The sequence below is a fragment of the Ambystoma mexicanum genome, chromosome 8 (assembly GCF_040938575.1).
Source record: "Ambystoma mexicanum isolate Mex_15411 chromosome 8, UKY_AmexF1_1, whole genome shotgun sequence".
NCBI classification, from domain to species: domain Eukaryota; kingdom Metazoa; phylum Chordata; class Amphibia; order Caudata; family Ambystomatidae; genus Ambystoma; species Ambystoma mexicanum.
In genome coordinates this window covers 566,592,369-566,605,024 of record NC_090929.1, presented here as the reverse complement: position 1 = coordinate 566,605,024, position 12,656 = coordinate 566,592,369, and the positions used below count along the sequence as shown (strand labels likewise).

The following is a 12,656-nucleotide window of genomic DNA, read 5'->3' as shown; positions in this document are numbered from 1 at the left end:
CAGAAGACCACGCTCCTGCCCAGAAGGCTGAATTACTGCCCCCCAGAGCCCCGAGCACGCTCCCACCTGCCATTTGCTGCTGCCTGCCTGCCTGCTGGCCACGTGCCTTGCTATTTGGTGCCTGCACTTCAGCCATCTGCAGGGGCCCAGTTGCTCTGACCACCCCTGCTGGAACAGAAGACTCTTGACTGGAGTAACATCTTGCTCCACAGCCCAGCCCCAGGACCCAGTTGCCCACCCACACCTGCCTCGGGTGTTGCCATGTCGGACACAACCCCATCTGGCACCACTGGCAACCCCCAGCCAGAGAGGCAGAGGGCTACCAGCTTCAGTGCTGCAGACGTTGGTATCCTGGTGGAGCAAGTTCTGGGGCATTATGATGCTCTCTTTGGAAGTTCACGCGCCAACAATGAAGGACAGAAGAGGATCTGGACGGACATCGTGGCTGCCATCAACGTGGAGGAGGTGGCAGCCTGCGACTTGCAACATGTCTGGAAGCGCTGGGAGGACTTCAGGTCCAGGACCCTCAGCCGGGTCCGCTTACCAACATGCAGATGAGGGTCCTGGAATGCATACACACAGCGCTCCACCTCCAGGTCCTTGGGAGGCAGACACGTCCGAGTCGAGCAGTAAGTGTGCATGTGTACCGATTGGATGCTGTGCATGTTAAGGTGTGGCAGGTGTGTGCAGGTTGCACATATGTCTTGGAAGTCCCATGTATGGATGTGTATGTACAGGGACATGAGCCTGCCACATGAGAGTCCAGTCATGTGTTAGGCACATCAACAGTGTATGAGTACAAAAGCATTTTGGGCAAATGCATGTTGGGGTGCACACATGTTTACATATCTGTGTATGTACCATGGCATGGTTGGGGTGTGACACATGGATAGGGGTTCCACCTTCATCTACGTGCATGGTGTACATGTGTGTGTGAGGGTATTTGACATGTGTGCCACTGTGATACACCATGGATGCTTGTAACTGACATATAGGAGGCTGATTGGCAGATGTGACATGGATGCCGAGGATTTGACTGCAACAGGTGGTGTAGATGTACAGATGCATATATGTCTGGTGGTGTGTGTGCATGTGTTTTCCAATCCCATGTTGCATGTGACGTCAGGCTAACCTTCCGATGGTCATGGTGTTGTATGTATATGGATGGTGCTGGCTGCTGCAACATTCCTGTTCATTTGCGCGTGTGTGTTGCTTGAAATGATATGTGTGTTGGGGAGTGTGAGGCCATGTGTGAAGTTTGAGACTGCCACTCATCTGCAACTGTCATGTGTGTATTAGACCATTGTACAGTGCCCTGATGCCTCTCTTCTGTCTCTCCCTGTCTGCAGCATCAACTGATGAAGAGGGCGGAGACAGTGCTGTGGAGCACACAGGCATGGATACCACCGCCAGCCGGAGAGGCAAGGCCCAGCTCCCCTCCCAGGTTGCCATCTCGTCGGGGAGTGAGGAGTCTGGTGCCGCAGCTGCCGGGGGTAGGTCCAAGAGGTGGAGGTCAGAGATGGACTCCTCGGCAGCAGAAGGGGCAGCTGAGACCCCACAGGGGCCTACGGAGGAAGATGGCACGGAGTCATCCAGGTTTGTGGGGGGTTTAGTTGAGGAGGAGGCCGTGGAAGTCACACACACGGGGCCTGGAGGGGGGGATTCCACTGGTGCCAGTGGTGCAGTCCAGGGGCAGGGACAGGAGGCAGCACAGGCCACCGCGGAGGTGCATGTGTATAATCATGTTCCCGATCCTGTGACTGCATCATCCGGCACCAGCAGGGATGCCTTCGTCCAGACCCGTTTTCAGGGAGGGGATAGCCGTACAACAACTGGCCTTCCTCTCCCTGCGGACGTGGCAATCCGGGACCGGCTTGAGCCTGTCCTGGGTGGAGAGGCGTTGCTAGTTCGTGACATTCGGGATGACGTGCGGGGTTTTCGCAAGGACAGTGCACGTCATTTTGAATGTCACGAAGACCGCGTCAACCTACTGGGCGGGTTTACCAGTGCTGGGTTCCTCCATGTGCTGGAGCTTCTGCCGACCTCCTCCTCAACTGAACACCCTATGCGCCAGTCGTCCTCCGTGCCATCTTCCTGCCCAAGTGTCACCCGGGCACCCTGTGGAGCTGTCCCTGACCCAGCGGCCAGGCTGGTGGAGGACACATCCCTGCCACAGTCGGGAGTCGGAGGTCCAGCAGGGGTGGCAACCCCAACAACTGGGCCCCAGCAGGAGGAAGACATGCAGGCAACAATGGCCAGGGCACATGCACGGCAGCAGCAGGCTGAAGGTGGGAGCGATGATGTCTCGGGGCCAACAACATCACAGGGGCAGGCATTGCCATAGGGCAGGAGGACCTTGGATTGGGAGTGTCTTCCATGTGGCATCGTTTGGGCCAGCAGATAGATGCGGAGCGGCGGCGGACGGAAGAGGCATGGCTCACAATGGTCAGGGCGGAGAACTCCATGCGGAGGGCGCTCAGGTGGGCCGAGTGCCTCGAGGCAATTCGCAGGGAGTTGGAGTTGGACAAGGCATTGTCCCTGCGAAACCTCGGGGCCATGGAAGAAGCCCATCTCCAGAACATAGACGAGGAGTTCGATGATGCCCTGGCCCGGGAAATTGAAAAGTGAGCCGTCGGACTAGCCAGCCGCCATTGTATATAGTTTGCAGTGTTAGGTTTCATTTTCCTTTTGCTTTATTTTGGGGTGATTGGACTATGCCCCACAATTTTGTATAGTTTTTTTGATAGGTTTAATTTCTTTCGTTGGGCTCATGGACCCTGGATGAAAGGGTTGTACATAGTTGAACAGTGGATTTATGAGAGAATTTTATTTTTTTACTCACCATGGATCAATGGATTTTGCAATTTTCATTTCCTTTGGATTTGCTTTGGTGGACCGAGAGTTTGGACAAATGTTCTTTTGGATTACTTTGGATTGGTTCTTCATATTTTTTTTATTCTATTTTGGACATGCATTTCATTTCATGTTTGAAATATTTTTCATGCATTCATTTCATTTCATTCATTTATTTCATAATACATTTTGATTACAAAAAAGGTAGCAGGCGCCCCTCTCTCGAAAGAACAAGGCATGATAACCTGTTCAGTGGTTATTAACCACATTGAGAGTTTGCAGCCATTGCTTTTTGCTCACTGTACCTTCACAGATTGGAAATATCCATTTGCATATCAGTATTTGTCCCGCCCACAAGGGCAGGCCAGCACCGAAATGCTATGGCAATTCCTCTCTGAACAAGAGTACCATCAGCAACCCCATACACGTGTTTCAGCCTTGTTGGGCATCATCAGTGAGGTGAAGCTGAGCCTCTCTAAGCACAGTGAGCAGGGAGTCCACGTTTGGTTGCCCCCAGGTAACCTAGGGTGACAACCCCAAGTTCCTTTCAAAATTACAAAAAAGGTAGCAGGCGCCCCTCTCTCGAAAGAACAAGGCATGATAACCTATTCAGTGGTTATTAACCACATTGAGTGTTCACAGCCATTGCTTTTTGCTCACTGTACCTTCACAGATTGGAAATATCCATTTGCATATCAGTCTTTGTCCCGTCCACAAGGGCAGTCCAGCACCGAAATGCTATGGCAATTCCTCTCTGAACAAGAGTACCATCAGCAACCCCATACACGTGTTTCAGCCTTGTTGGGCATCATCAGTGAGGTGAAGCTGAGCCTCTCTAAGCACAGTGAGCAGGGAGTCCACGTCTGGTTGCCCCCAGGTAACCTATGGTGACCAACCCCAATTTCCTTTCAAAATTACAAAAAAGGTAGCAGGTGCCCCTCTCTCGAAAGAAGAGGTTCGGGCTGGACGGCCCCTTTTGGGGTAGGACCAACCCTCATTTTTTTCAGCCTGCCATGTGATCTAGCAGTTTAGGCTGGACTGCCCCTTTTGGGGTGGGACCAAGCCTAATTTGCATATGGTCTTTCCCCTTCTGTAATGGCTTGGCAGGTGAAGAACAATGGTCTGGAGGGTTGCCCAGAGCAATGCCAGTGGTTAAGATTCACTCTAAACCTTCTAGCCATCATCTCTTTGATTTTGCAAAGTCAGCGCATAGACATTTTTAAAGTACAAAATTACTTTGCATCGACTTTGAACTACAAACATACACTTTGCACGGTTCCATGCATCAGGGTTTGTGTCGGCAGTGCAAAGTCACTTTTTAGCAGTGCAAATTAACTTTGAACTGGGAAAATATTCCATGAATCGGACCCTAAAAGTCACAAAAATTGGCACATTTTATAAAACCACATCAGTAAAATGAGCAAGCATTACTTATCGGGAGAAAGCCAATTTCACAATGGAAAATCCTTTGGAATTACTAAGGATGTGGGCAATTTTCATTGAAATGTATCACAAGGTCTAACTTGGCTCATTTATAATGAGTTGGACTGTGTTCTGTAGAGTTTGTATCGCATCAGCTCACTAGCATTTTCAACATCAACTTGTTTTATCAATGATGCAGTAGGCTTGTCCTGCCCCGCCATTTTGTTGTGCTTCCTCGCACTCCCTGCCTCTTTCACATACACTAGTAGAATTGTTTTAGCCACTCAAGCCTCTTTCCCACTAGTGTTAACTCTACCCTATTTTATGTCACTTAATATGTAATAAACTGTATTAGTAATATTACTGCTCTAGTGCAATTCAGAGAACAGGAAAACTTTGGCTGCATAATTTCTGTGGGGATCTGTTATTCCTAGCAGCTGCATATAACTTGGTTATTCTACAAATGAGTATAGGGAGGGCCTGATGCCAATAATTCTTGCCATATTGACATTGACACACGCACTGTTTTATGATTTGAAAATGGGTGAATGCAATGCCACCGGATTGATGATCCTGCATGCTCCAGTGGGGTAGTGTGACTAGGGAGCAGAAGGCTGTTGTTGATGTCCAAAAAACTAAACAAACCTAGGGTGCTTCCTCGTATAGGAATGCAGAGATTAATTGCTAAATTTGGTTCTAGCATTTTAATAGTCGCCGACTTTGCTTGCAGAACGTGCAGGTGGCAACATGCAGCCATTGCTAGGCTGGTGTGTGAAATTTCACACCGTGGATTTGCACAATAATAGTAGACTAATTTATTGAAAAACCTTAAAAATTCATACAAATGCTGGCACGTGGTTTCATTCATACAAAAAACGTAATTCCATGTTTTGGCACATCACTTCAGTTAAACGTGTAAAACTGACATTTCATGGCATAACAGCATCATACATTTGAAGGTCACTACACAATAGAAATAACATGTCTCCTTCTAGCACAATCTGGTATTAAATTACTTGCCCATTGCAAAAACAACATGGGGTCTACTAGTAAGACAACACAAATGCAAGAATTCCTTAACATTAGAAGCACTGACAAATTAACAGGAATGAGCCACCAATCCTAGGCACTACTAAATGGGGGAGACAAAGGAAACAGTTCTCAGTTGTTCTGTTTTGAGAAAACCGACAATTATCAAAGGACGATTCCATCCAGGAAGACATGTCATCAGTAAGTGAGTGAAGTGAATACCCAATCTAATATATCTTATTTTTTCATCTAAAGGGTTTGATTCGATCAAGTTATCCTTCCATGCGACTTATGGGTTTCATGTCAAAAAAGCAAGTTTTAGTCGTTTCTTGGCAAAACTTCTCACTCCTGATATCTTGATTTTACAATCATATGCGTTCAGTATTAATTCAGGGTAGAACCAAAATTCGTAAAAACGGGTAAAGTTTAACAAATATAATGTATTGTACTGAACAAAAAAAAAACACACAAATGTGAAGTGTGGCAGGAGATTGAAGCATATCAGATATAGTTTCCCTATACTTTTGAAAGAAGGGGGCGGACCTGATCTTGAAACAAGCTGTTTACCTGATGCCATCTTTTCTTGTTTCGAGGAGTAGTGGGATCATTGATGTTCCCTTTGCTAGTCATAAGAGACGTTTAATAAAACTATTTTCCGAAAATTAGTTTGTACAACCTATCAAGTCCCCAATTTAAGCTCCATACAAGGGATCAGTGTTATTTTATTTGATATTCCTTAAGAATCAGCTAATTAAAAGGGTCCATCACTCATTGAGGGTGTTTTCTCTGAACATTCTAATCTTTTATTTTGATAAGTCAGAGTTAAGGCTCACAATGCCTGGATAAGGAAGACTGTTTGAATTATTTGGATGTGTCTCCTCTATGCAAACCATCTGACTCCAGTCATAGCATTTCACTAATGAAGATCAGGAGTGGACAGACCAACAACATGTAAGTGTTTATATGGTTAAGGAGACTAAGATGGCTTCCCCCATGGAAGCCCTTGTCAATCTTGCCACAGTGGTCCCTTAAATGAGGCCCTCTTCTTCTTGTGACCTCAACCCTGACATTAAGTATGCTGTGCTTGTCAGTTTGGTTGTTGAAAGGGAAGGGCTTGTAAACCTGACTCTGTTGGAGCTAGTGTCTGAGGCTGTGCAGGGTTCTTGTTCTTTTGACCTGTCGATGTTGTAGAATAGACACTGTGGTGTATCGTGTCTGGCCAAAAACGGTCATTGCTTATAATATGATGCTTTGTAGATCCTTCATTATTTGCAAGATGTTTTTTCTTTCCCACTTGAACTGGTGGTGTCACCTTTGGGTACTAAACTAGCAGCAGTCTGGGCTATTCGTTTCCCATGCCATACAATCATGATGCAGACCTCTTTATTTCTAGTCTTAATGTTGGTTGTTTTTTTCCTCTGTGATCTAAGTCACCTTTTTTGGAGCTTCATTGCCTGAAATTCTAGACCACTCGTTCTAACCTCTGGCCAAAGCCTCATTGAAGCTCTTGTTGAAGTTTATTCCTTGGTGGCCACCACCTGTCCGGACATGGGGTGGCATTGTGGCCACCTATGTGGTTTGAACTTTTCCTGTGCATGCATACAGAGGATAAGGTCTTGTGAAGCGGCACTTATTTGGTACACGCATTTCATGTTTCAATGTTTCAAATTGGTTGCATCCCCTTCAATGGGTGACACTTCCTCTCTGGAGCTTTCAGAAATGTCAAGCACCATTAATTAACAGTGCAGCAAGTCAGAAAGGATGCAAGTGTTCATCCATCCTCCCCTAAATACAGAAATTAACTAACCATGCATTCCCTAGAGTTTGTTAGATTCACTGGGAGCATAACCTCTTTATATTTTATTTGGACTGTGTATGCACTCACTGTTTTGTGTTCTACTCTATGGGGATCATCAACTAGGTTTAACAGTTTGTTTTTCTGTATTATTAACTGTATCCATTGAAGAGAGATGGGAAAAGTTGTTGGCACATTGTGTGCATAGCTATATTTGTAAAAACATGGCGCCTATGCTTAAAGCAATGCTTGTAAAAACAAAATTAAAGAAAGGACATAAACTCTCAATTCCTACATTTAGAACTTTAAAAGCTGTTCATAAACGTTTCACTAGAGTTACTATAGGCATAGAAGCCCTGTGGGTGGAGGCCAAGCACTGATCTACTGAACAGATCTGTAGATCAGCTACACGGGTTTTCTCTAATACCTGAGTACTTCACTGTAAAAAGGAATGTTTATGCATCAGGAACCTTGGGATTCAAAGTCGTATCACCGGTCTATGTAGTATGAGTTAATGATTTCATAGTTAAGTGTGTTGCACAGTCAACATTCTCAATGGTTGTTTGAGCTACTCAATTAGATCTACCAATCAAGCTGGCACACCCAGACTGGCCAACACCCTTCACGGTTATATGGGCAGATGAGCACAATACAAATTACCCATAGCAGTAATGCTTGCTACATTCACATGTTGTCAGTACTGGGAAGAATTAGATGGATCTGCCTGAATTACTTACTAGTAATTCTTATTAAACTCATTCCATTCCTTTGTCCATGCCTCTGACCTTGTCCTGTGATCTTTATGCCCAATCGAGTACTGCTTTGGCAGAATTGGGGGAAGTTAGGCGAGAGAGGATGGGTCAAAATGTACTATGGTCAGAATTAGAGGATTAACATGTTAAATGATACGCAGCAAATATGTACTGGGAGATGCAGTACCTCCTTGTGTCATGACTGGGACGAGGAAGACATGATTCAGCCTAATGAGGATTGCCAGCAAGTGACCTTGTCACCATTCTAGATGGCACGTATGTCAAATTGGTTTCATTTCGGCATTACTCAGGTTCGGTCTAAATCCCACTTTTAATGTGAGTTCTTTATGACCGTTCTCATTTTGTGCACAAAAGACAAATACAAATGACCATGGGAAAAACAAGGAAGGAAGCCATCATTTTACACATTAAGAAAAACATAAATGAAGGTGGCTCTTTCTAATCAGCAACATGTGTGCCACACAGGAGGAACTGGTGAGCTCGCCGGCACAATCAACACCTACTCTAAGTTTCTTTTCATGAGCATGGATTTCATGAAGAGGGCGCTTGACATAGCAGAACTCTCACTGCCTGACATCGAAACCCCCACAGACAGGTCTAATCCGAAAGACACATGCATACGTCATTTTGAGCATCACTTGAGCGCATTTTTTCTTTGTCGTGCACTGATTATCGTATTTTATTGTGCCGAGTGCTGCCAGGCCCCACTGCGAGCCGTTTGCACTTCTCGAAGTCAATCAATCTTGTGTTCACACGCTTTGAAGATTAGTGCTCCTCACTCACTCCTTCCAGTGGTACTTGTCAAGGCAAAACTCCGGGGACGAATTTACAGAGATATATTAAACCGATCTAACATATTCTCCATGGCAACTGGGACCAGTAGTAATCCCATAAGCCACTGTTTGTTCTTGCAGCGAGAACTCCCAGAGAAGCCTTTCAAGCATCGAGTTAACAGCATGGGGGCGAAAGCATCTTCATTAGCTGGTGGATGCCTTCAAGCAACAAACTACAATAACTTTGATTAATGCCAAGCCCTTTGTCATTGATGAGAAAAACCTTTGTCTGCATGCATTTGTCAGAGAGTTAGTGTTCCCTTTGATGAATATACTGTTCTATTATGACTTTGTGAGGTAGTGCAGTACTTTAGAAAACAGTTCAATGTGGCTCATTAAAATTCATTGAAACAAATGGGTAACCCCCATGTACGAATGCGTAGACCTGCGTGTTCTAACAAAGTAGAATGCCTTTTTGCAGCGAATCTCCTGAAAAAATGTGTTCGGATATAAGCAGCGCATGCATTTGTTCGATTCATGAAATGCACTGACTAGGAGATAGGATAACTCAGAAGACGCATAATACGTTATAGCCTGATATATTGGGAAATGAGCAGACGTCTCCATACGTACACATGACTCCACAGAAAGGGCTATATTACAGAAACTGTTCATCATTGCTAGTGCAAAAAAACGTAGGGCCAGATTCAAAACAACTAATGAGAAAATGCTCAGAGGATGTACTTTCTCGAAGGTGAGGTATACATTTTAGTGGGTCTGGACAGCAACGCAAAGGTCTGTTGGCCAGCCCCTTAGATACATTAGTGTCAGGAGTGTGTTACAGGCTGCGGGCACCAAACACCATGGGCCTGGCCTGTCACTGGGAAATGTTTGCAAAAGAAAAACATAATTTCTACCACTGTTTGAGGAATAGAAATAAGGTTGAGACAGCAGTGGTTCCATATTATTCTGTCCCAATTGAATTTAAAAAAAAATGCACGAAGGAATCAGCAATCATCCTGTGATGCAATGCACATCCAACTACACTTGTTCCAAACAGATGCATGGGGACTGATTTGGGTTCTTTCTGCATTTTAAAGCAGATTCTGATTTTGAAATGAAGATGCCTTTTAACATGCATAGCGGTTCCTGTTGATTTGTAGAGATGCACAAAGGTGTTAAGCCCTTTGAATGCGTGTGTAAACCAGCGTTAAAGAAGTGTGGAGTAGATGGCTTCCATTTTCACTGTTTCGTTAATGTTATTTTATACAACCTGCCACATCTACCTGCAGTAGGGCATTGAGCAGCCCACAGCACAGCAATATACTTAAACGGCATTCAGAATAGTGCTGGTTTAACTGAAATGTTTCTGTTGAGTTATGTATCGATTCATGTATTCGTGTGCACGGATGTGTAGTTGGGGAAATATGTTTATGTACCATTGTTTGATTGTTTGAATGCATGATTTCTAAATGTGTGGCTGTATGCAAAACATGCACGTTTAGATTAATGAGCGTGTGCATCAGTAACGTAATGTAGTGGTGGAATAGCACTAAACAGCGCAAATATGTATTCATAATAAGCAGGAGCATTCAAGCATAGTGTGGGGGCGGGGGGCAGACGGAAAAATGGCTTTAAAATAAAGGTTGTACGTTTGTAGCCGAATTTGAAAAATAATGGGTTAAAAAGACATACACATTACTGCAAGTTCAGACGGTCAAACGACACACAATCCAATAGATGTCAGGTCGCCAAAAGCACCTGAAAAATAAGGAAACCTCAGAGGAATAATCATAGATATAAACAAGAAAGCTTCCCTTGAATCATGTGTATACAAATTGAGAAAAATATAAGCATTTAATCAGACACGGGTTTTATTGAATTTGCACATATAAACAAAAGTAATGCTGAGCCCTACACATATATCACGTACAAGAGAAAAACACATTTAAAATTCAAGGTTTTGAATCCAATGGTCCAAATGTGGTATAACCCTAGTGGATTCCACCTTATAAAGGGGTCTTATAACAATGTATAATTTGTATAACAAATCATTACCTTTTATGGAGAACTCAGAGGGCCTGATTCATGGAACGTTTTCCCAATGGGATCGCACCATTATAAAACACTTCCATGAATCAGGCCCAAAGTTTCTAACAAACATGTTTTTCTTAGTTCTTAACAGTTTTTTGTTTTGTTTTGTTTTTGTATAGTTGTTATGCGTATTCATTTATGAAACCCAAGATTTCGACTCCATGTATATTAGGCACATTTTCTTCGGGGCCCAAGCAGTACAGGACCCTTTGTGTTTAATTTGAATTATGGTTACTGGGGAAGAAGAGCAAAGGGCCATTTACTGAGTGCATGTTATAAATATAGTTTCTCAAAGTGGACATGGGTACTTGGTACACAAGCTTTTGTTTGTAGATGGCTCTGCAAATTGAGGGGGTCCTTTTTATGGACACATTTAAAAAGAAAGCCTTACATTATTAAAACCTAATAAATGAAGAGAAACTTTTTTATTTTAGTTACCTGCAATTCTATTTGACTAGGCTCACATATTACTGTTTTCAGAGTTACAGCTACACATAAAATGAAAAAAAAGGTTGCATGTATGCACAAATGGTTTACTAATTTGATGAACAGTGATGAGCTTAGAATGGTTTTGTAGTTTTAACTGGGACAAAATAATTTCTGGTAGAGCTTCTGGCTGAAGAGGTCAAATAAACACGGCCTCTACTTTATCTTAATATAATGTATATCTTTATACTGCTAAGCACAAAATGGTGCCTGCAAGTTGCATTTTATGTGACGTTGTATACGTCGGCCATCTTCTAAAGGTGCTGGTAACATAAAATAACATTATGGCTTTCAAACACACATGATTGCAATATCTGCAGGATTCTAAGGTCATCGACAAATAAAATATAAAAAAGGACATATATAAAAGAAAAAGCATATGCCAATCATATAATCAGGGTGAAAGTGTCAACATCTCTCCGGAGAGCACAGATGTTCTATGATGAACAAGTACTTCGTAAAATATCTTGAAATATTCAAGGATGTCAGAAGTGGTCTCTCTCAGCTAGTTGCAGCGTGGCTTGATGTTCTAGTGTATGTCACAGTGTGAGGTACGATTCTCGGATTCCCTCTTTCGCTGCTGCAGCGCTGGTGCTTTGGTGTTCTGGCTGTTTCGACTGGTTCAAGTCGGCTCTGAGGGGTTCTGAGCCGGGCCTGAGATTGGGTGTGGACTGAGGGCCACGGGCCACGGGGGGTGACCAGGGAGTTACCTGACCACCTGGACCCAAGTGACTGACGATTGGAGACGGGTCATAGTGCTGAGATGAGGTGAGGAGAGGAAAGGAAGTCTAATATGTTCTCGGCCTCCTGGCCTGTGCTGCTCCTTTGCCGTGTTCATTCTTACTCTGTCAGGCTAGGCTTCATTTTGGATTTGGGGATGTGGGGACCCTTCTTTTTCCTTCTGAGTGGATGCTTTCTGGAATAATTTGATCAGTGACATTGCTGCCAAGTTTAAAGCAATATACAAGTATCATGTACGAATTGAAGAACAGAGAGAGGAAAGTATACTCTAGAATGGATATTCCATGGCCCACTGGTTTTTACCAGCAAAAAGGAAAGATTGAGCTTAGCGATGGCTACACCATTGCCTCTGTCACTGGCTACTGAGATAATTGGGACGTCGTCCAAATCGTGAGGAGCAAAGAAGTTCAATAAAACCAGAATAGAAGACCACTTCCTGCCCATATTTAAACAGGTAGGAACTATAGTCAGCTAGCAGAAGAGTGAGTATGATGATTTGCCAGCCTCAGCCAAGAACCGAATCCTACGGAATTGTAATGGGGCGGGGGGAGGAGGGGAGAAAACCACATTAGCAAAGGTATTATTGACCTACCACCTATGGATTCATCACTTCTCAACACACACCCCATCTTTACAAATGTTGAAATAAGTGGGTTTGAAATCTCAAATTCTGTATTGAATGAAATCAAC

At 44.0% G+C, this 12,656-nt stretch overlaps 1 pseudogene; it reads right to left on the bottom strand.

The window, feature by feature from the left end:
• The window catches only part of LOC138472209 (RAD51-associated protein 1-like), a 51,557-nt pseudogene extending 39,494 nt beyond the window's left edge, over positions 1-12,063 (bottom strand).
• Between the last annotated feature and the right edge of the window lie 593 nt (positions 12,064-12,656).